The following is a 25313-nucleotide window of genomic DNA, read 5'->3' as shown; positions in this document are numbered from 1 at the left end:
CGCGATGAGGCCATATTCTAAAACATGCTTGAATACTATCGCTGCTTTGGAGAATGAATGACGTCATTATTTCATCAAGGTTGCACAATCTGCGGTTCGCAGCATATAGTATCGTTAATCATGCCTCGCTTTCGGATGAGCCGTGGTCTGGTGGGTTCTCATTTGAGCCAGAAGCAAATGCCCAAATTCCCCTTCGGGGGTCCCACCAAACTAACTCGATACTCATCCTTTTTACATTTTACCTTAATTTCTTTTCTTTGTTTATAGATTAAGATAATGTTTTTTCTTCTTTTGAAATTTAAATTTCATTACCAAAGCATCCATGTTTACAATGAAACAATTAATTTGATACCCTGCACACTGTAAATTATTATCAATATTTTCTTAACTGAATATCATACATTCACTTTTTGTGGTTTCAGTTTTTAAATACATGTTCCATTTTAAAAATGTCTGTTTTTCTGTTGTTCATCTGTTACTTTTCTGTTACTCATCTAATTTGCAGTTCAAGATCATCATCTTTTATCGTTTTCAACATCGTAATCGTCCTTTTTCAGATGGAGTGGGGGGGGGGGGGTACCCAGCCTTATACGCTCTATTCTTTGAGTGTGGGTGGGGATAGTACCCTCACCTATACACTACTACTCCTGACGTTTTCCTAAAATCATAACACTTTCATATTGTGAAGAATCATATCGTGTCGCCCTGTGTTATGTCGGCTTATGGTAGTATTCCAGATATCAGACAGCGATTTATATAGCCTGTATTTCGCCATGAAGTCGTGCTGGCCTGGCCAGGTGGTTACTTCGCATTTGATTTGGGTTCAAAGCCGCAACCGTAGGTTCGACTCCCTTCCAGGGGTCGGACTCATAGAAACCATCCGCGCCATCCAGCATTTTTCCTTTTTTTCTTTTGTTATTTTTATCTTTGAAAAAAGTGAGACATGTTCACCATGTGGTTCGTTTTTAAATGATCAACAGCATGTGAGAAACGATATTTACGGATTCGGCTGGAGAGTGGTTGTGGCCGCTTTTATTGGTGTCATTTACTGTAGAGGTCATTGCAGACGCGATTGAAAAGGCCGTCAAGCTGTCTAAAAACGAACAAAGGCTTGGTTTAGATGTGCGCTGATATCTTCACCAACTTTGGAAGCTTGACTCAGTGGTGAATTCGTGAAATACCCTTATCTATCTAAAGAAACCCGACCTGTACATGTAGTTCGCCCTCGAGTGCCCCAAATGATGCGGACATTACATTCATGAATGGACTATGCATGTAGTCAACGTCCCGATGAATTGATATCTAGAAATGATTCTAAGGACGTTAAATCATATCCTTCTGGACTGGTGAATGAAGGCCTATGATTTATACTTAATTTAAAATAATGCCGGCGGCGGGAAAAAGGCTTTATCTTGTCTGTGCCACATGGCAATATTCCAGAGACAGAAATCTGTATGATATAGCGTTTCGTTCGCATGATATTTGTGCTGGCCTTGCTAGGTGGTTACTTCGTACTATTGTATTTGACTTTCATTCAAAATCACAACCGTAGGTTCGACTCCCGCCCAGGGCGTCTAACTACAGAAACCACCGGCGCCATCCAGCATTTTTCCTTTTTTTCTTTTGTGATTTTTTTTGTTGAAAAAAGTGAGACGTGTTCACCATGTGGTTCGTTTTTAAACGATCAACAGCATGTATGAAACGATAATTACGGATTTGGCTGGAGAGTGGTGGTGGCCGCTTTTATTGGTGTCATTTACTGTAGAGATCAGTGCAGGCGTGATGGAAAAGACCGCCAAGCTGTCTAAAATCGCACAAAGGCTTGGTTTAGATGTACGCTGATATCTTCACCAACTTTGGAAAGCTTGACTCAGTGGTGAATTCGTGAAATACCCTTATCTATCAAAAGAAACCCGACCTGTACATGTAGTTCGCCCTCGAGTGCCCCAAATGATGCGGACACTACATTCATGAATGGACTATACATGTAGTCAACGTCCCGATGAATTGATATCTAGAAATGATTCTAAGGACGTTAAATCATATCCTTCTAAACTGGTGAATGAAGGCCTATGATTTATACTTAATTCAAAATAATGTCGGCGGCGGGAAAAAGGCTTTATCTTTTCTGTACCAGATGGCAATATTCCAGAGACAGAAATCTGTTTGATATAGCGTTTCGTTCGCCTGATATTTGTGCTGGCCTTGCTAGGTGGTTACTTCGTACTATTGTATTTGACTTTCATTCAAAATCACAACCGTAGGTTCGACTCCCGCCCAGGGCGTCTAACTACAGAAACCACCGGCGCCATCCAGCACTTTTCTTCCTTTTATGTATCATTTTTGGCCATAACCAAATCCAAAGAGAACAGAAGCTACATGTTTAATGCGATCTTGGAATCGAGGGAAAAAAGTGAGTCAGTGCGAAATAAGCGTTTTTCTCGGCACATTAGGACTCAAAAGAAGAGTTTGGGGCTCCTTTTTGCCAAGACTGACGACTTGAAAACCTGTTTGAGCACTCCGACGAAAAGCGGAGGGAGCGTGTAGTGCCTCGCATGCCACCCCTCATAGGGCCAGCTTCCGAGGACCAGATCCGGGGACCAGATACCAACTTTCGGCTTGTATTTGATTATCCAAATCCGCAAAGCATTATTTTTAACCATGGATGATTCGAATAAAATTACTACAAGTTTTATGAGCTGTATGTGCTCGAATGAGCTCAGATTTGGTTAGAGATTTCGGTCACTGCTTTTATTTTCGTGATGACGTTATCAGACCCAGTTGTTGCAAACGAGTGCAGAGGAACCCTTCTTGGCGGGCACCTCTCTATTTAAGACAACCTCTTCATAAAGGAGACTAGTTTTGGTCCCAAATTTGTTGTTTCCATTCAATTTGACCTTTCTATTCAGGACATCTCTCTAAGGACAGCATTTGTGAGTCCCGAGGGTGTCTTTAATAGAGAGGTTCTACTGTAGTTCTACCGGTTGGCCCAGAAATATTCTCCCTCACACAATGGATACACAATAAAATTATATTGTCCAAAGGATAATAATTCTGGGCCATCCTGTACTGGTGCGGTCAATGCATATGCAATTACATGTACCAGTAATTATTGATCCTATTGCTGACGACATTTTGTGGCAATATGCCATATTAAGATTGCACCACCAGTTAGGTTGAAATAAGTACATAAAATTCAGGATTACTTCCCGGGTGAGCCGTAGCCGAGTGGGGACTTCACTAGAGACTAAAGCTACAGAAGGTTTCCTCGACCTGGTGTCAATGCTGATGCCGTGAAGGGGTTGAGGGGTCCCACTAGGATAACTCGACACTCACCTTTTTTGTTCTTGGACGATGCAGTTCTCTCTTTTTGCCCATTATGCACTCATTTCAAAATATGTATATTTAGTTTATTCGTTTCGGATTTTATGAGACTCAGTTCTTTGGTGCTATCATACTTTTTATTTATTATCACGAATGGCTATCACACCATCAGATTTGGCTGAAGCGCGGTGGTCGCCGCTTTTATAATGAGAACTGATCGATTGACAATAACGTGAGTCGCTTTCGGATGAGCCGTGATCTGGTTGGGTCAAATGCCCAAAAATTCCCCTTCACTGACTCGATACTCATCCTTTTTACATTTTGCATGATATATTTTCTTTCTTAATATCAACTATACCAGAAGATGATATTTTTTGAGGGGGGGTGGGGGTGGTGGCAGTATTCAAGATACTAGTGTTAGACAGCGATTTATATAGCCTGTATTTCGCCATGTAGTCGTGCTGGCCTAGCCAGGTGGTTACTTCGCATACTCTTGTCTTTGATTATCGTTCAAACCCACAAACGTAGGTTCGACTCCCTTCCAGGAGTCGGGCTCACAGAAACCATCGGCGCCATCCGGCATTTTTCGTTTTTTTCTTTTGTGATTTTTTTCTGTGAAAAAAGACATGTTCTCCATTGATGTCGTTCTTAAATGATCAACAGCATGTATGAAACGATAATTACAGATTTGACTTGGGAGTTGTGGTGGCCGCTTTAATTGTTGTCATTACTGTAGAGATCAGTGCAGGCGTGATGGAAAAGGCCGTCAAGCTGTCCGAAATCGCACGAAGGCTTGGTTTAGATGCGTGCGTTGTGAATATTTTTCTCAAAAAAATCGATATCTATAAAAAATTATCATCGTGTTTAGGCGTCCGCCAAGTAAATGAATATGGTAGGCAATCGGGAGATAGATCAGAAATGTAATGTTCGCCCTATAAAATACTTGTCGCATAAACCTGACGCTAACAACTACCTCCTGCAAAAACCTATACCGATGGTCGAAGGTTCGAGCCCCGTTTATCTAATAGTTAATTCTTCCCAATGCGGCCGTTTGGTTATAGTCGGCTTCATGTAGTTATACATTGAAGGGTACAAATTACCTTCTCGACATGCGCTTGGCATTAGAGATTTTAGAATTGAAGTAACGGATGTCTTGTATACCAAATCCTACGTTCGTGGATTTTATGTACTGGCCTTCGTGGCATGGCTAAAAGTAATTCCTTAGCCGACACTGACTTGAGTTTGACAACCGATAAACGTGAGTTGGTCGGGCTTACAGAAACCATCCGCGCCATCCAGAAATGAATTAGCAATAAATTTGCTTTCAGCCTATGCCTTAAATCTATAAATCGTGAGGGTGTAAATAGAAGACAATAGCCGGGGGCTACCTTTGTCCCACTTTACGTCATGCCTACCACCATGCCCGCTAAGAGGAGGCAAAACATAAAAGGTGAGTATCGAGTTGGCCAGGCAGGTCCCCCACCCGCATACCCCCGCGGTTGCGTGCGGAGGCGGATGGGGAAATATCAGGTTGTTTCTGTCCCAAGCGATAACCCACTCGGCTGTGGCTCACCCGTCATCAGCAGGCATATTTCATTCATATAAACCAACCGAACTGATGGTGCAATATCACAATATACATTGGCAAGCGATCAGTTCTCAATATAAAAGCGACGACCACCGCGCTCCAGCCAAATCTGTGATAATTATCGACCATGCAAGAGCACTGCAGAGTACAATGGTTAGCAAAATGTAAATTTACTAAACATTAAAAGTGAGTGTCGAGTTAACCTAGTGGGACCCCTCACACCATTCAGGGCATCAGCTTAGACACCCGGTGGAGGAAACCTTCTGTAGCTTTAGTCTCTAGTGAAGTCCCCACTCGGCTACGGCTCACCCGGGAAACAGGCCTGAATTTCGTAAACTTATTTGAACTCACTGGTGGAGGCAATAATGTATGGCACATCGCAACAATCCTTGCGCGATGAGGCCATATTTTACAACATGCTTGAATATTATCGCTGCTTTGGAGAATGAATGACGTCATTATTTCATTAAGGTTGCACAATCTGCGGTTCGCAGCATATAGTATCGTTAATCATGCCTCGCTTTCGGATGAGCCGTGGTCTGGTGGGTTCTCATTTGAGCCAGAAGCAAATGCCCAAATTCCCCTTCGGGGGTCCCACCAAACTAACTCGATACTCATCCTTTTTACATTTTGCCTTTATTTCTTTTCTTTGTTTATAGATTAAGATAATGTTTTTTCTTCTTTGGAAATTTAAATTTCATGACCAAAGCATCCATGTTTACAATGAAACAATTAATTTGATACCCGGCACACTGTAAATTACTATCAAAATTTTTTAAACTGAATATCATACATTTACTTTTTGTAGTTTCAGTTTTTAAATACATGTTTCATTTTGAAAACGTCTGTTTTTCTGTTGTTCATTTGTTACTTTTCTGTTACTCATCTAATTTGCAGTTCAAGATCATCATCTTTTATCGTTTTCAACATCGTCGTCTTCATCGTAATCGTCCTTTTTCGGATGGAGTGGGGGGGGGGGGGGGGGGGGCGAAGCCTTATACACTTTATTCTTTGAGTGTGGGTGGGGATAGTACCCCCACCTATACGCTACTGCTCCTGACGTTTGCCTAAAATCATAACACTTTCCTATTATGAAGAATCATATCGTGTCGCACTGCATTAGCCGTAGGTTCGACTCCCTTCCAGGGGTCGGACTCACAGAAACCATCAGCGCCATCCAGCATTTTTCCTTTTTTTCCTTTGTGATTTTTTTGTTGAAAAAAGTGAGACGTGTTCACCATGTGGTTCGTTTTTAAACGATCAACAGCATGTATGAAACGATAATTACGGATTTGGCTGGAGAGTGGTTGTGGCCGCTTTTATTGGTGTTATTTACTCTAGAGATCATTGCAGACGTAATGGAGAAGGCCGTCAAGCTGTCTAAAATCGCACGAAGGCTTGGTTTAGATATGCGCTGATATCTTCACCAACTTTGGAAGCTTGACTCAGTGGTGAATTCGTGAAATACCCTTATCTATCTAAAGAAACCCGACCTGTAGATGTAGTTCGCCCTCGAGTACCCAAAATGATGCGGACATTACATTCATGAATGGACTATGCATGTAGTCAACGTTCCGATGAATTGATATCTAGAAAGTATTCTAAGGACGTTAAATCATATCCTTCTAGACTGGTGAATGAAGGCCTATGATTTATACTTAATTCAAAATAATGCCGACGGCGGGAAAAAGGCTTTATCTTTTCTGTGCCAGATGGCAATATTCCAGAGACAGAAATCTGTATGATATAGCGTTTCGATCGCCTATTATTTGTGCTGGCCTTGCCAGGTGGTTACTTCGTACTATTGTATTTGACTGTCCTTCAAAATCACAACCGTAGGTTCGACTCCCGCCCAGGGCGTCTAACTACAGAAACCACCAGCGCCATCCAGCATTTTTTTTCCTTTTTTCTTTTGTGATTTTTTTGTTGAAAAAAGTGAGACGTGTGCACTATGTGGTTCGTTTTTAAACGATCAACAGCATGTATGAAACGATAATTACGGATTTGGCTGGAGAGTGGTGGTGGCCGCTTTTATTGGTGTCATTTACTGTAGAGATCATTGCAGATGTGATGGAAAAGGCCATGAAGCTGTCTAAAATCGCACGAAGGCTTGGTTTAGATGTGCGCTGATATCTTCACCAACTTTGGAAGCTTGACTCAGTGGTGAATTCGTGAAATACCCTTATCTATCTAAAGAAACCCAACCTGTTCATGTAGTTCGCCCTCGAGTGCCCCAAATGATGCGGACACTACATTCATGATGGACTATGCATGTAGTCAACGTTCCGATGAATTGATATCTAGAAAGTATTCTAAGGACGCGAAATCATCTCCTTCTAGACTGGTGAATGAAGGCCTATGATTTATACTTAATTCAAAATAATGCCGGCGGCGGGAAAAAGGCTTTATCTTTTCTGTGCCAGATGGCAATATTTCAGAGACAGAAATCTGTATGATATAGCGTTTCGTTCGTATGATTGCTAGAATACAATTGGGCAGAATGCACTGGCAGATCCTGAAATTTTAGAAAGGGTCTTGGGGGGCACGGCCACAAATCCAAAGAGAACAGAAGCTACATGTTTAATGCGATCTTGGAATCGAGGGAAAAAAGTGAGTCAGTGCAAAATAAGCGTTTTTCTAGGCACATTAGGACTCAAAAGAAGAGTTTGGGGCTCCTTTTTGCCAAGACTGACGCCTTGAAAACCTGTTTGAGCACTCCGACGAAAAGCGGAGGGAGCGTGTAGTGCCTCGCATGCCACCCCTCATAGGGCCAGCTTCCGAGGACCAGATCCGGGGGCCAGATACCAACTTTCGGCTTGTATTTGATTATCCAAATCCGCAAAGCATTATTTCTAACCATGGATGATTCGATTAAAATGACTACAAGTTTTATGAGCTGTATGTGCTCGAATGAGCTCAGATTTGGTTAGAGATTTCGGTCACTGCTTTTATTTTCGTGATGACGTCATCAGACCCAGTTGTTGCAAACGAGTGCAGAGGAACCCTCCTTGGCGGGCACCTCTCTATTTAAGACAACCTCTTCATAAAGGAGACTAGTTTTGGTCCCAAATTTGTTGTTTCCATTCAATTTGACCTTTCTATTCAGGACATCTCTCTAAGGACAGCATTTGTGAGTCCCGAGGGTGTCTTTAATAGAGAGGTTCTACTGTAGTTCTACCGGTTGGCCCAGAAATATTCTCCCTCACACAATGGATACACAATATTAATTATACTGTCCAAAGGATAATAATTCTGGGCCACCCTGTACTGGTGCGGTCAATGCATATGCAATTACCAGTAATTATTGATCCTTTTGCTGACGTTATTTTTGGCAATATGCCATATTAAGATTTCACCACCAGTTGGGTTGAAATAAGTATATAAAATTCAGGATTACTTCCCGGGTGAGCCGTAGCCGAGTGGGGACTTCACTAGAGACTAAAGCTACAGAAGGTTTCCTCGACCTGGTGTCAATGCTGATGCCGTGAAGGGTTGAGGGGTCCCACTAGGATAACTCGACACTCACCTTTTATGTTCTTGGACGATGCAGTTCTCTCTTTTTGCCCATTATGCACTCATTTCAAAATATATATATTTAGTTTATTCGTTTCGGATTTTATGAGATTCAGTTCTTTGGTACTATCATACTTTTTATTTATTATCACGAATCGCTATCACACCATCAGTAATTTGAAGAAAATGGTTCAATTCTAATTGTTAACGGACGATTCCGATCACAGATTTGGCTGAAGCGCGGTGGTCGCCGCTTTTATAATGAGAACTGATCGATTGCCAATACCGTGATAGCATTTCCCATACCATTGCACTCGTGCTCTACGCATTATCGATGATTATCACTACAGATTTAACTGGAACGCGGTGGTAGCCGCTTTTACAATGCAATGAGAACTGGTCGATTGCCAACATATATTGGCGGATTGCACCATCGGTGCGCTTGTGTGAGAGAAATATGTTAACCGATTCCGGGTGAGCCACAGCCGAGTGATTATTATTTCATCTGCGATTCCCAGCATTATAGTATCGTTAATCATGAGTCGCTTTCGGATGAGCCGTGGTCTGGCGGGTTCTCATTTGAGCAAATACCCCAAAATTCCCCTTCACTGACTCGATACTCATCCTTTTTACATTTTGCATGATATATTTTCTTTCTTAATATCAACTATTCCAGAAGATGATATTTTTTGAGGGGGGGGTTGGCAGTATTCAAGATACTAGTGTTAGACAGCGATTTATATAGCCTGTATTTCGCCATGTAGTCGTGCTGGCCTAGCCAGGTGGTTACTTCGCATACTCTTGTCTTTGATTATCGTTCAAACCCACAAACGTAGGTTCGACTCCCTTCCAGGAGTCGGGCTCACAGAAACCATCGGCGCCATCCAGCATTTTTCTTTTTTTTCTTTTGTGATTTTTTTCTTTGAAAAAATACATGTTCTCCATTGATGTCGTTTTTAAATGATCAACAGCATGTATGAAACGATAATTACAGATTTGACTTGAGAGTTGTGGTGGCCGCTTTAATTGTTGTCATTACTGTAGAGATCAGTGCAGGCGTGATGGAAAAGGCCGTCAAGCTGTCCGAAATCGCACGAAGGCTTGGTTTAGATGCGTGCGTTGTGAATATTTTTCTCGAAAAAATCGATATCTATAAAAAATTATCATCGTGTTTAGGCGTCCGCCAAGTAAATGAATATGGTAGGCAATCGGGACATAGATCACTGAGAAATGTAATGTTCGCCCTATAAAATACTTGTCGCATAAACCTGATGCTAACAAATACCTCCTGCAAAAACCTATACCGATGGTCGAAGGTTCGAGCCCCGTTTATCTAATAGTTAGCTCTTCCCAATGCGGCCGTTTGGTTATAGTCGGCTTCATGTAGTTATACATTGTAGGGTACAAATTACCTTCTCGACATGCCCTTGGCATTAGAGATTTTAGAATTGAAGTAACGGATGTCTTGTATACCAAATCCTACGTTCGTGGATTTTATGTACTGGCCTTCGCGGCATGGCTAAAAGTAATTCCTTAGCCGACACTGACTTGAATTTGACAACCGATAAACGTGAGTTGGTCGGGCTAATAGAAACCATCCGCGCCATCCAGAAATGAATTAGCAATAAATTTGCTTTCAGCCTATGCCTTAAATCTATAAATCGTGAGGGTGTAAATAGAAGACAATAGCCAATAACCATGCCCGCCAAGAGGAGGCAAAACATAAAAGGTGAGTATCGAGTTGGCCAGGCAGGTCCCCCACCCGCATACCCCCGCGGTTTCGTGCGGAGGCGGATGGGGAAATATCAGGTTGTTTCAGTCCCAAGCGATAACCCACTCGGCTGTGGCTCATCCGTCATCGGCAGGCATATTTCATTCATATAAACCAACCGAACTGATGGTGCAATATCACAATATACATTGGCAAGCGATCAGTTCTCAATATAAAAGCGACGACCACCGCGCTCCAGCCAAATCTGTGATAATTATCGACCATGCAAGAGCACTGCAGAGTACAATGGTTAGCAAAATGTAAATTTACTAAACATAAAAAGTGAGTGTCGAGTTAACCTAGTGGGACCCTAACACCCTTCACGGCATCAGCTTAGACACCCGGTGGAGGAAACCTTCTGTAGCTTTAGTCTCTAGTGAAGTCCCCACTCGGCTACGGCTCACCCGGGAAACAGGCCTGATTTTCGTAAACTTTTTTGAACTCACTGGTGGAGGCAATAATGTATGGCACATCGCAACAATCCTTGCGCGATGAGGCCATATTCTAAAACATGCTTGAATATTATCGCTGCTTTGGAGAATGAATGACGTCATTATTTCATTTAGGTTGCACAATCTGCGGTTCGCAGCATATAGTATCGTTAATCATGCCTCGCTTTCGGATGAGCCGTGGTCTGGTGGGTTCTCATTTGAGCCAGAAGCAAATGCCCAAATTCCCCTTCGGGGGTCCCACCAAACTAACTCGATACTCATCCTTTTCACATTTTGCCTTTATTTCTTTTCTTTGTTTATAGATTAAGATAATGTTTTTTCTTCTTTGGAAATTTAAATTTCATGACCAAAGCATCCATGTTTACAATGAAACAATTAATTTGATACCCTGCACACTGTAAATTACTATCAAAATTTTTTAAACTGAATATCATACATTTACTTTTTGTAGTTTCAGTTTTTAAATACATGTTTCATTTTGAAAACGTCTGTTTTTCTGTTGTTCATTTGTTACCCTTCTGTTACTCATCTAATTTGCAGTTCAAGATCATCATCTTTTATCGTTTTCAACATCGTCGTCTTCATCGTAATCGTCCTTTTTCGGATGGAGTGGGGGGGGGGGACGAAGCCTTATACGCTTTATTCTTTGAGTGTGGGTGGGGATAGTACCCCCACCTATACGCTACTGCTCCTGACGTTTGCCTTAAAATCATAACACTTTCCTATTATGAAGAATCATATCGTGTCGCACTGCATTATGTCGGCTTATGGTAGTATTCCCCATGTGAGACAGCGGTTTACATAGCCTGTATTTCGCCATGAGGTCGTGCTGGCCTAGCCAGGTGGTTACTTCGCATTTGATTTGGGTTCAAAGCCGCAACCGTAGGTTCGACTGCCTTCCAGGGGTCGGACTCACAGAAACTATCGGCGCCATCCAGCATTTTGCCTTCTTTTCCTTTGTGATTTTTTTGTTGAAAAAAGTGAGACGTGTTCACCATGTGGTTCGTTTTTAAACGATCAACAGCATGTATGAAACGATAATTACGGATTTGGCTGGAGAGTGGTTGTGGCCGCTTTTATTGGTGTTATTTACTATAGAGATCATTGCAGACGCAATGGAGAAGGCCGTCAAGCTGTCTAAAATCGCACGAAGGCTTGGTTTAGATATGCGCTGATATCTTCACCAACTTTGGAAGCTTGACTCAGTGGTGAATTCGTGAAATACCCTTATCTATCTTAAGAAACCCGACCTGTAGATGTAGTTCGCCCTCGAGTACCCAAAATGATGCGGACATTACATTCATGAATGGACTATGCATGTAGTCAACGTTCCGATGAATTGATATCTAGAAAGTATTCTAAGGACGTTAAATCATATCCTTCTGGACTGGTGAATGAAGGCCTATGATTTATACTTAATTCAAAATAATGCCGACGGCGGGAAAAAGGCTTTATCTTTTCTGTGCCAGATGGCAATATTCCAGAGACAGAAATCTGTATGATATAGCATTTCGATCGCCTGATATTTGTGCTGGCCTTGCTAGGTGGTTACTTCGTACTATTGTATTTGACTGTCCTTCAAAATCACAACCGTAGGTTCGACTCCCGCCCAGGGCGTCTAACTACAGAAACCACCGGCGCCATCCAGCATTTTTTTTCCTTTTTTCTTTTGTGATTTTTTTGTTGGAAAAAGTGAGACGTGTGCACCATGTGGTTCGTTTTTAAACGATCAACAGCATGTATGAAACGATAATTACGGATTTGGCTGGAGAGTGGTGGTGGCCGCTTTTATTGGTGTCATTTACTGTAGAGATCATTGCAGATGTGATGGAAAAGGCCATGAAGCTGTCTAAAATCGCACGAAGGCTTGGTTTAGATGTGCGCTGATATCTTCACCAACTTTGGAAGCTTGACTCAGTGGTGAATTCGTGAAATACCCTTATCTATCTAAAGAAACCCAACCTGTACATGTAGTTCGCCCTCGAGTGCCCCAAATGATGCGGACATTACATTCATGAATGGACTATGCATGTAGTCAACGTTCCGATGAATTGATATCTAGAAATGATTCTAAGGACGTTAAATCATCTCCTTCTAGACTGGTGAATGAAGGCCTATGATTTATACTTAATTCAAAATAATGCCGGCGGCGGGAAAAAGGCTTTATCTTTTCTGTGCCAGATGGCAATATTTCAGAGACAGAAATCTGTATGATATAGCGTTTCGTTCGTATGATTGCTAGAATACAATTGGGCAGAATGCACTGGCAGATCCTGAAATTTTAGAAAGGGTCTGGATGGGGTGGGGGGCACGGCCACAAATCCAGAGAGAATAGAAGCTACTTGTTTAATGCGATCTTGGAAACGAGGGAAAAAGTGAGTCAGTGCAAAATAAGCGTTTTTCTCGGCACATTAGGACTAAAAAGAAGAATTTGAGGCTCCATTTTGCCGAGACTGACGCCTTGAAAACCTGTTTGAGCACTCCGACGAAAAGCGGAGGGAGCGTGTAGTACCTCGCATGCCACCCCTCATAGGGCCAACCTCCGAGGACCAGATCTGGGGACCAGATACTAACTTTCGGCTTGTCACGAAAAGCAGAAGGAGCGCGTAGTGCCTCGCATGCCACCTGTCATATAGGGCCAACCTCCGAGGACCAGATGCAAGGACCAGATACCAACTTTCGGCTTGTACTCTTGTATTTGATTTTCCAAATCTACAAAGGATTATTCTTCACCATGGATGATTTGATTAAAATGACAACAAGTTTTATGAGCTGTATGTGCTCGAATGAGCTCAGATTTGGTTAGAGATTTCGGTCACTGCTTTTATTTTCGTGGTGACGTTATCAGACCCAGTTGTTGCAAACGAGTACAGAGGAACCTCCCTTAACAGGGCACCTCTCTATTTAAGACAACCTCTTTATAAAGGAGACTAACTTTGGTCCCAAATTGGTTTCCATTCAATTTGAACTTTCTATTTAGGACACCTCTCTAAGGACATTATTTGTGAGTCCCGAGGGTGTCTTTAATGGAGAGGGCCCATAATTATTCTCCCTCACACAATGGATACAGAATAAAATTATATTGTCCAAAGGATAATAATTCTTGGCCACCCTGTACTGGTGCGGTCAATGCATATGCAATTACCAGTAATTATTGATCCTATTGCTGACGACATTTTGTGGCAATATGCCATATTAAGATTGCACCACCAGTTAGGTTGAAATGAGTATATAAAATTCAGGAGTACTTCCCGGGTGAGCCGTAGCCGAGTGGGGACTTCACTAGAGACTAAAGCTACAGAAGGTTTCCTCGACCTGGCGTCAATGCTGATGCCGTGAAGGGTTGAGGGGTCCCACTAGGATAACTCGACACTCACCTTTTATGTTCTTGGACGATGCAGTTCTCTCTTTTTGCCCATTATGCACTCATTTCAAAATATATATATTTAGTTTATTCGTTTCGGATTTTATGAGATTCAGTTCTTTGGTACTATCATACTTTTTATTTATTATCACGAATCGCTATCACACCATCAGTAATTTGAAGAAAATGGTTCAATTCTAATTGTTAACGGACGATTCCGATCACAGATTTGGCTGAAGCGCGGTGGTCGCCGCTTTTATAATGAGAACTGATCGATTGCCAATACCGTGATAGCATTTCCCATACCATTGCACTCGTGCTCTACGCATTATCGATGATTATCACTACAGATTTAACTGGAACGCGGTGGTAGCCGCTTTTACAATGCAATGAGAACTGGTCGATTGCCAACATATATTGGCGGATTGCACCATCGGTGCGCTTGTGTGAGAGAAATATGTTAACCGATTCCGGGTGAGCCACAGCCGAGTGATTATTATTTCATCTGCGATTCACAGCATTATAGTATCGTTAATCATGAGTCGCTTTCGGATGAGCCGTGGTCTGGCGGGTTCTCATTTGAGCCAGAAGCAAATGCCCAGATTCCCCTTCACTGACTCGATACTCATCCTTTTTACATTTTGCATGATATATTTTCTTTCTTACTATCAACTATTCCATAAGATGATATTTTTTTGAGGGGGGGGTGGGGGGTGGCAGTATTCAAGATACTAGTGTTAGACAGCGATTTATATAGCCTGTATTTCGCCATGTAGTCGTGCTGGCCTAGCCAGGTGGTTACTTCGCATACTCTTGTCTTTGATTATCGTTCAAACCCACAAACGTAGGTTCGACTCCCTTCCAGGAGTCGGGCTCACAGAAACCATCGGCGCCATCCAGCACTTTTCTTTTTCTTTCTTTTGTGATTTTTTTCTTTGAAAAAAGACATGTTCTCCATTGATGTCGTTTTTAAATGATCAACAGCATGTATGAAACGATAATTACAGATTTGACTTTGGAGTTGTGGTGGCGGCTTTAATTGTTGTCATTACTGTAGAGATCAGTGCAGGCGTGATGGAAAAGGCCGTCAAGCTGTCCGAAATCGCACGAAGGCTTGGTTTAGATGCGTGCGTTGTGAATATTTTTCTCGAAAAAATCGATATCTATAAAAAATTATCATCGTGTTTAGGCGTCCGCCAAGTAAATGAATATGGTAGGCAATCGGGACAAAGATCAGAAATGTAATGTTCGCCCTATAAAATACTTGTCGCATAAACCTGACGCTAACAAATACCTCCTGCATAAACCTATACCGATGGTCGAAGGTTCGAGCCCCGTTTATCTAATAGTTAGCTCTTCCCAATGCGGCCGTTTGGTTATAGTCGGCTTCATGTAGTTATACATTGTAGGGTACAAATTACCTTCTCGACATGCGCTTGGCATTAGAGATTTTAGAATTGAAGTAACGGATATCTTGTATACCAAATCCTACGTTCGTGGATTTTATGTACTGGCCTTCGCGGCATGGCTAAAAATAATTCCTTAGCCGACACTGACTTGAGTTTGACAACCGATAAACGTGAGTTGGTCGGGCTAACAGAAACCATCCACGCCATCCAGAAATGAATTAGCAATAAATTTGCTTTCAGCCTATGCCTTAAATCTATAAATCGTGAGGGTGTAAATAGAAGACAATAGCTGGGGGCTACCTTTATCCCACTTTACTTCATGCCTACCACCATGCCCGCCAAGAGGAGGCAAAACGTAAAAGGTGAGTATCGAGTTGGCCAGGCAGGTCCCCCACCCGCATACCCCCGCGGTTTCGTGCGGAGGCGGATGGGGAAATATCAGGTTGTTTCAGTCCCAAGCGATAACCCACTCGGCTGTGGCTCACCCGTCATCGGCAGGCATATTTCATTCATATAAACCAACCGAACTGATGGTGCAACATTACAATATACATTGGCAAGCGATCAGTTCTCAATATAAAAGCGGCGACCACCGCGCTCCAGCCAAATCTGTGATAATTATGGACCATGCAAGAGCACTGCAGAGTGCAATGGTTAGCAAAATGTAAATTTACTAAACATAAAAAGTGAGTGTCGAGTTAACCTAGTGGGACCCCTCACACCCTTCACGGCATCAGCTTAGGCACCCAGTGGAGGAAGCCTTCTGTAGCTTTAGTCTCTAGTGAAGTCCCCACTCGGCTACGGCTCACCCGGGAAACAGGCCTGAATTTCGTTAACTTATTTGAACTCACTGGTGGAGGCAATAATGTATGGCACATCGCAACAATCCTTGCGCGATGAGGCGATATTCTACAACATGCTTGAATATTATCGCTGCTTTGGAGAATGAATGACGTCATTATTTCATTAAGGTTGCACAATCTGCGGTTCGCAGCATATAGTATCGTTAATCATGCCTCGCTTTCGGATGAGCCGTGGTCTGGTGGGTTCTCATTTGAGCCAGAAGCAAATGCCCAAATTCCCCTTCGGGGGTCCCACCAAACTAACTCGATACTCATCCTTTTTACATTTTGCCTTTATTTCCTATCTTTGTTTATAGATTAAGATAATGTTTTTTCTTCTTTGGAAATTTAAATTTCATGACCAAAGCATCCATGTTTACAATGAAACAATTAATTTGATACCCTGCACACTGTAAATTACTATCAATATTTTTTTAACTGAATATCATAGATTTACTTTTTGTAGTTTCAGTTTTTAAATACATGTTTCATTTTGAAAACGTCTGTTTTTCTGTTGTTCATTTGTTACTTTTCTGTTACTCATCTAATTTGCAGTTCAAGATCATCATCTTTTATCGTTTTCAACATCGTCGTCTTCATCGTAATCGTCCTTTTTTCAGATGGAGTGGGGGGCGAAGCCTTATACGCTTTATTCTTTGAGTGTGGGTGGGGATAGTACCCCCACCTATACGCTACTGCTCCTGACGTTTGCCTAAAATCATAACACTTTCCTATTATGAAGAATCATATCGTGTCGCACTGCATTATGTCGGCTTATGGTAGTATTCCCCATGTGTGACAGCGGTTTACATAGCCTGTATTTCGCCTAAGGTCGTGCTGGCCTAGCCTGGTGGTTACTTCGCATTTGATTTGGGTTCAAAGCCGCAACCGTAGGTTCGACTCCCGCCCAGGGCGTCTAACTACAGAAACCACCGGCGCCATCCAGCATTTTTTTTCCTTTTTTCTTTTGTGATTTTTTTTGTTGAAAAAAGTGAGACGTGTGCACCATGTGGTTCGTTTTTAAACGATCAACAGCATGTATGAAACGATAATTACGGATTTGGCTGGAGAGTGGTGGTGGCCGCTTTTATTGGTGTCATTTACTGTAGAGATCATTGCAGATGTGATGGAAAAGGCCATGAAGCTGTCTAAAATCGCACGAAGGCTTGGTTTAGATGTGCGCTGATATCTTTTTTGGAAGCTTGACTCAGTGGTGAATTCGTGAAATACCCTTATCTATCTAAAGAAACCCAACCTGTACATGTGGTTCGCCCTCGAGTGCCCCAAATGATGCGGACATTACATTCATGAATGGACTATGCATGTAGTCCACGTTCCGATGAATTGATATATAGAAATGATTCTTAGGACGTTAAATCATCTCCTTCTAGACTGGTGAATGAAGGCCTATGATTTATACTTAATTCAAAATAATGCCGGCGGCGGGAAAAAGGCTTTATCTTTTCTGTGCCAGATGGCAATATTCCAGAGACAGAAATCTGTATGATATAGCGTTTCGATCGCCTGGTGCTGGCCTTGCTAGGTGGTTACTTCGTACTATTGTATTTGACTTTCATTCAAAATCACAACCGTAGGTTCGACTCCCGCCCAGGGCGTCTAACTACAGAAACCACCGGCGCCATCCAGCACTTTTCTTCCTTTTATGTATCATTTTTGACCATAACCCCCCCCCCCAAAAAAAAATAATTCTTGCTAGAATACAATTGGGCAGAATGCACTGGCAGATCCTGAAATTTTAGAAAGGGTCTGGGGGGGGGGGGGGGCACGGCCACAAATCCAAAGAGAACAGAAGCAACATGTTTAATGCGATCTTGGAATCGAGGGAAAAAAGTGAGTCAGTGCAAAATAAGCGTTTTTCTCGGCACATTGGGACTCAAAAGAAGAGTTTGGGGCTCCTTTTTGCCAAGACTGACGCCTTGAAAACCTGTTTGAGCACTCCGACGAAAAGCGGAGGGAGCGTGTAGTGCCTCGCATGTCACCCCTCATAGGGCCAGCTTCCGAGGACCAGATCCGGGGACCAGATACCAACTTTCGGCTTGTATTTGATTATCCAAATCCGCAAAGCATTATTTTTAACCATGGATGATTAGATTAAAATTACTACAAGTTTAATGAGCTGTATGTGCTCGAATGAGCTCAGATTTGGTTAGAGATTTCGGTCACTGCTTTTATTTTCGTGATGACGTTATCAGACCGAGTTGTTGCAAACGAGTGCAGAGGAACCCTTCTTGGCGGGCACCTCTCTATTTAAGACAACCTCTTCATAAAGGAGACTAGTTTTGGTCCCAAATTTGTTGTTTCCATTCAATTTGACCTTTCTATTCAGGACATCTCTCTCAGGACAGCACTTGTGAGTCCCGAGGGTGTCTTTAATAGAGAGGTTCTACTGTAGTTCTACCGGTTGGCCCAGAAATATTCTCCCTCACACAATGGATACACAATAAAATTATATTGTCCAAAGGATAATAATTCTGGGCCACCCTGTACTGGTGCGGTCAATGCATATGCAATTACCAGTAATTATTGATCCTATTGCTGACGGCATTTTGTGGCAATGTGCCATATTAAGATTGCACCACCAGTTAGGTTGAAATAAGTATATAAAATTCAGGATTACTTCCCGGGTGAGCCGTAGCCGAGTGGGGACTTCACTAGAGACTAAAGCTACAGAAGGTTTCCTCGACCTGGTGTCAATGTTGATGCCGTGAAGGGTTGAGGGGTCCCACTAGGATAACTCGACACTCACCTTTTATGTTCTTGGACGATACAGTTTTCTCTTTTTGCCCATTATGCACTCATTTCAAAATATATATATTTAGTTTATTCGTTTCGGATTTTATGAGACTCAGTTCCTTGGTGCTATCGTACTTTTTATTTATTATCACGAATGGCTATCACACCATCAGTAATTTGAAGAAAATGGTTCAATTCTAATTATTAACGGACGATTCCGATCACAGATTTGGCTGAAGCGCGGTGGTCGCCGCTTTTATAATGAGAACTGATCGATTGACAATAACGTGAGTCGCTTTCGGATGAGCCGTGGTCTGGCGGGGTCAAATGCCCAAAAATTCCCCTTCACTGATTCGATACTCATCCTTTTTACATTTTGCATGATATATTTTCTTTCTTAATATCAACTATTCCAGAAGATGATATTTTTTGAGGGGGGGGGGGGGGGGGGGAAGTATTCAAGATACTAGGGTTAGACAGCGATTTATATAGCCTGTATTTTACCACGTAGTCGTGCTGGCCGAGCCAGGTGGTTACTTCGCATACTCTTGTCTTTGATTATCGTTCAAACCCACAAACGTAGGTTCGACTCCCTTCCAGGAGTCGGGCTCACAGAAATCGCCCTCCAGCATTTTTTCTTTTTTTTCTTTTGTGATTTTTTTCTTTGAAAAAAGACATGTTCCCCATGGATGTCGTTTTTAAATGATCAACAGCATGTATGAAACGATAATTACAGATTTGACTTGAGAGTTGTGGTGGCCGCTTTAATTGTTGTCATTACTGTAGAGATCAGTGCAGGCGTGATGGAAAAGGCCGTCAGGCTGTCCAAAATCGCCCGAAGGCTTGGTTTAGATGCGCGAGTTGTGAATATTTTTCTCGAAAAAATCGATATTTATAAAAAATTATCATCGTGGTTAGGCGTCCGCCAAGTAAATGGATATGGTCGGCGATCGGGACATAGATCAGAAATGTAATGTTCGCCCTATAAAATATCTGCCGCATAAACCTGATGCTAACAAATACCTCCTGCATAAACCTATACCGATGGTCGAAGGTTCGAGCTCCGTTTATCTAGAAGTAGCTCTTCCTAATGCGGCCGATTGGTTATAGCCGGCTACATGCAGTTATACATTGTAGGGTACAAATTACCTTCTCGACATGCGCTTGACATTAGAGATTTTAGAATTGAAGTAACGGATGTCTTGTATACCAAATCCTACGTTCGTGGATTTTATGTACTGGCCTTCGCGGCATGGCTAAAAGTAATTCCTTAGCCGACACTGACTTGAGTTTGACAATCGATAAACGTGGGTTGGTCGGGCTAATAATAACAGAAACCATCCGCGACATCCAGAAATGAATTATCAATAAATTTGCTTTTAGCCTATGGCTTCAATCTATAAACCGTGAGAGTTTAGTAAGAAGACAATAGCCGGGGGCTACCTTTATCCCACTTGACTTCATGCCAATTACCATGCCCGCCAAGAGGAGGCAAAACATAAAAGGTGAGTATCGAGTTGGCCAGGCAGGTCCCCCACCCGCATACCCCCGCGGTTTCGTGCGGAGGCGGATGGGGATATATCAGGTTGTTTCAGTCCCAAGCGATAACCCACTCGGCTGTGGCTCACCCGTCATCGACAGGCATATTTCATTCATATAAACCAACCGAAATGATGGTGCAATATCACAGTATACATTTGCAAGCGATCAGTTCTCAATATAAAAGCGGCGACCACCGCGCTCCAGCCAAATCTGTGAAAATTATCGATCGTCCATGCACACTGCAGAGTGGAGCACAATCGTACAATGGTACAATGGTTAGAGCATTGTACCTTTGTGCTTAATTTAATTTATTGAAAGACCATTGGTCTTCCTACCGGCACAGAATCAGATGAACTCCGCGGGCGGCACTGAAACCGACGCATGAATGAAATGACATTTTCTACCAAATAAGTTATCGGTCTGAAAATGAATAACAAAATGTAAATTTACAAAATATAAAAGGTGAGTGTCGAGTTAACCTAGTGGGACCCATCACACCATTCACGGCATCAGCTTTGACACCAGGTGGAGGAAACCTTCTGTAGCTTAAGTCTCTAGTGAAGTCCCCACTCGGCTACTGCTCACCCGGGAAACAGGCCTGAATTTCGTATACTTATTTGAACTTCACTGGTGGTGGCAATAATGTATGCACATCGCCACAATCCTTGCGCGATGAGGCGATATTCTACAACATGCTTGAATATTATCGCTGCTTTGGAGAATGAATGACGTCATTATTTCATTAAGGTTGCACAATCTGCGTTTCACAGCATATAGTATCGTTAATCATGCCTCGCTTTCGGATGAGCCGTGGTCTGGTGGGTTCTCATTTGAGCCAGAAGCAAATGCCCAAATTCCCCTTCGGGGGTCCCACCAAACTAACTCGATACTCATCCTTTTTACATTTTGCCATATATATATTCCTTCTTTACATGTATATCAACTATACTAGTAGGTGATCTTTTTTTTGGGGGGGGGGGGGCCACCCAGCCTATACGCTCTATTCCTTGGGTGGGGGTAGAGATAGTACCCCACCTTCGCTACTGCTCCTGGAGTATGACAGTATTCCAGATACTAGTATTAAACAGCGATTTATATAGCCTGTATTTCACCATGTAGTCGTGCTGGCCTGGCCAGGTGGTTATTTCGCATACTCATGTCTTTGATTATCGTTTAAAGCATTTTTAGGGGATAACCCGACGTTATACATAATGAGGAGGGGAGCAAGAAACATACTTGAACTATTGAACGTTGCAAAAAACCGACCGATTAATCATAATTTTAATGGAGGAGTCTGGAAAAGGGGTATGAGGGCATACCGAAACTACAGTTTAGAACCTCCCTTTGCGGACACCTCTCTATTAAAGACAACCTCTTCGTTTTGGTCCCAAATTGGTTGTTTCCATTCAATATGACCAATCTAATCAGGACACTTCTCTATTAAGGACAGCATTTGTGAGTCTCGAGGGTGTCCTTTATAGAGAAGTTCTATCAGATGGCTAGATATCTACAAATGATCTACGGACGATGAATCATCCCCTTCTGGACTGATGAATAAAGGCCTGTAATACACTTTATTCAAAGTAATGCCGGTGTAAAAGTAAAAAGTGTCCCCCCTAGAAAAAGTGTCCAGGCCTATTGCATTCTGACAGATTATGGCATATGGTTCTATAGAGGCAATGACCGTCAATAGCTCAGCGCATAATAGAATCCTTTGTTCCCGGACATTTTATCCTAGGACATTTTAAACTTCTACACCGGCAGCGTGAATGGGGGTTTATCTTTTTTGTGTCAGATGGCAATATTCCAAAGACAGAAATCTATATGATATAGCGTTTCGATCGCCTGATATTTGTGCTGGCCTTGCTAGGTGGTTACTTCGTACTATTGTATTTGACTGCAAATCAAAATCACAACCGTTGGTTCGACTCCCACCCAGGGCGTCAAACCAATAGAAACCACCAGCGCCATCCAGCACTTTTCTTTCTTTTATATGTATCACTGGCATTTTTGGCCATTTATAACCCCCCCCCCCCCGCCTGAATAATTTATTTCTCTTTTTGCGGCCCATTATGCACTCATTACAAAATATATATGTTTAGTTTATTACGACTCCAGCTCCTCCCTCTGGGAACTGGAGTCAGTATTGTTTTCGCTCAGGTTTCTCGTCCAATCACGTGACCTCTCCAACACTCGATGATGCACTCTTTTCGTCCACGTTTTAGACCAATCTTCGGCATGAACATGAAATCGAATAAGCGCAGTACTTAAATCAGATGTTTCTCTCGCCTTGAAAACATTCCTGGGTAAAATCCATTGAGATTAGCCGAGTTAATCAACTTTTTCCGTGCTTAAAATCTCTGCCGCTGAATTCTATAAATAGAAACTATTAACATCGCGGCAGTGTGGTTCCCATTGTGCGCCCTCCCACTTCACACCATGTCAGGATGTTTTACGGAGAGGGAGGGTGTGCGGTAAGAAGAATGGCCAAAATGACGTCACGTTTTCCTGGCATTGCCCCTTGCCAGACCAGTCAAGCATTGGGAAAGCACCTTTAATTCAGACAACGTCAGAACTTGAAAACGAATATGTTAATTTGCAAAAGTAAGAGCAGATTGCACCACTAACCAGTCAAATCGGAATACGACGGCGCAAAATGTTCTCGCTTTCCTCCTGCTATAAAAAAACCTTGTTCCCGCACTCCTATTTTAATTTATGCCCAGGAATATGATATGATCTGTTTTCACTTGTTTGTAATTAAATGGTATTCATATGATGAGATCAATAGTAGTGTCCGTGTCAGATCCCATCGTTCAACTAGTCTTCTCTCCCCAGGTGCCTCACACGGACCTTCAGGTCCCCATACTCAAGACCAACTCTTACGATATCGCCCTCAAAACAACCCTGGAGTCATGAATTCACAGGTGCTCCTGTGAAATCTCAGTTCTAGTTCGTTTCGGATTTGGTGAGATTCAGTTCTTTGGTGCTAACATACTTTATTTTGATTATCACGAATGGCTATAAAACTAATACAACGCTGCATCCATCAGTAATTTGAAGAAAAATGGTCCCATTCTATTTATTGATGAAAGATTCCAATAACAGATTTGGCTGGAGCGCGGTGGTCGTCGCTTTTATAATAATGAGATGTATGTAGTGCTTCCCGAACTTTTAAAAAGAATTAGCCGGACATTTTCTTCTATGCCTTAAATCTAAAATATTGGGAGTGTAATAAGAAGACAATAGCCGGGGGCTACCTTTACCCCACTTTACTTCATGCCTATTACCATTCCCGCCAAGAAGAGGCAAAACATAAAAGGTGAGTATCGAGTTGGCCAGGCAGGTCCCCCACCCGCATGTACCCCCGCGGTTTGTTTGTGCGGAGGCGGATGGGAGATATCAGGTTGTTTCAGTCCCAGCGATAACCCACTCGGCTGTGGCTCACCCGTCATCGGCAGGCATATTTCTCTCATTGAACCAACCGAACTGATAGTGCAATATCACAGTACAGTATATTATTGGCAAACGATTAGTTCTCAATATAAAAGCGGTGACCACCGCGCTCCAGCCAAATCTGTGATAATTATCGACCATGCATGAGCACTGCAGAGCACTAGTACAATGGTTAGCCAGGGTCATTCAATAAATTTATTGAAAGACTCTGGAAACACTATCAATGGTCTTCCTGCCGGCACAGAATCAGATGAAGTCCGTGGGCGGTACTGAAACTGACGCATAAATAAAATGAAATTTTTTACCAAAGGTTTTTTGAAAACGACTAACAAAATGTAAATTTACTAAAAATAAAAGGTGGGTTTCGAGTTAACCTAGTGGGACCCCTCACACCCTTCACGGCATCAGCTTTGACACCATGCAGGCGGAGGAAACCTTCTGTAGCTTTAGTCTCTAGTGAAGTCCCCACTCGGCTACGGCTCACTCGGGAAACAGGTCTGAATTTCGTATACTTATTTGCATTGAACTTCACTGGTGGTGGCAATAATGTATGCACATCACCACAATCCTTGCGCGATGAGGCGTTATTCTACAACATGCTTGAATATTATCGCCGCTTTGGAGAATGAATGACGTCATTATTGCACAATCTGCGGTTCGGAGCATATAGTATCGTTAATCATGCCTCGCTTTCGGATGAGCCGTGGTCTGGTGGGTTCTCATTTGAGCCAGAAGCAAATGCCGAAATACCCCTTCGGGGGTCCCACCAAACTAACTCGATACTCATCCTTTTTACATTTTGCCTCAATTTCTTTTCTTTCTTTATAGATTAAGATAATATTTTTCTTCTTTTGAAATTTAAATTTATTACCAAAGCATCCATGTTTACAATGAAACAATTAATTTGATACCCTGCACACTGTAAATTACTATCAATATTTTTTTAACTGAATAACATACATTTACTTTTTGTAGTTTCAGTTTTTAAATACATGTTTCATTTTGAAAATGTATGTTTTTCTGTTCTGAAACACCCCGACTAATACGCTCTATTCTTTGAGTGTGAGTGGGGATAGTACCCCCACCTATACGCTACTGCTCCTGACGTTTTCCTAAAATCTTAACACTTTCACATCGTGAAGAATCATATCGTGTCGCACTGCATTATGTCTGCTTATGGCAGTAACAAAGTATCCAAAGCGGTGCGTCATCATATGCATGCTCTGTGCCTTTAAGTAATGGACATGAGATCACTCTCGGCACGAAGCACCCACATGATATGCACGAGAGACTCCAGCTAA

At 42.3% G+C, this 25313-nt stretch overlaps 1 protein-coding gene across 2 annotated transcripts in view; it reads left to right on the top strand.

Moving 5' to 3' along the window:
• The window catches only part of LOC135498955 (uncharacterized), a 48788-nt gene that overhangs the window by 1364 nt on the left and 22111 nt on the right, over positions 1-25313 (top strand). The window lies entirely within an intron of this gene.

The sequence above is a fragment of the Lineus longissimus genome, chromosome 1 (genome assembly GCF_910592395.1).
Source record: "Lineus longissimus chromosome 1, tnLinLong1.2, whole genome shotgun sequence".
Taxonomy (NCBI): Eukaryota; Metazoa; Nemertea; class Pilidiophora; order Heteronemertea; family Lineidae; genus Lineus; species Lineus longissimus.
This window is presented reverse-complemented; position numbering and strand designations above follow the sequence as displayed.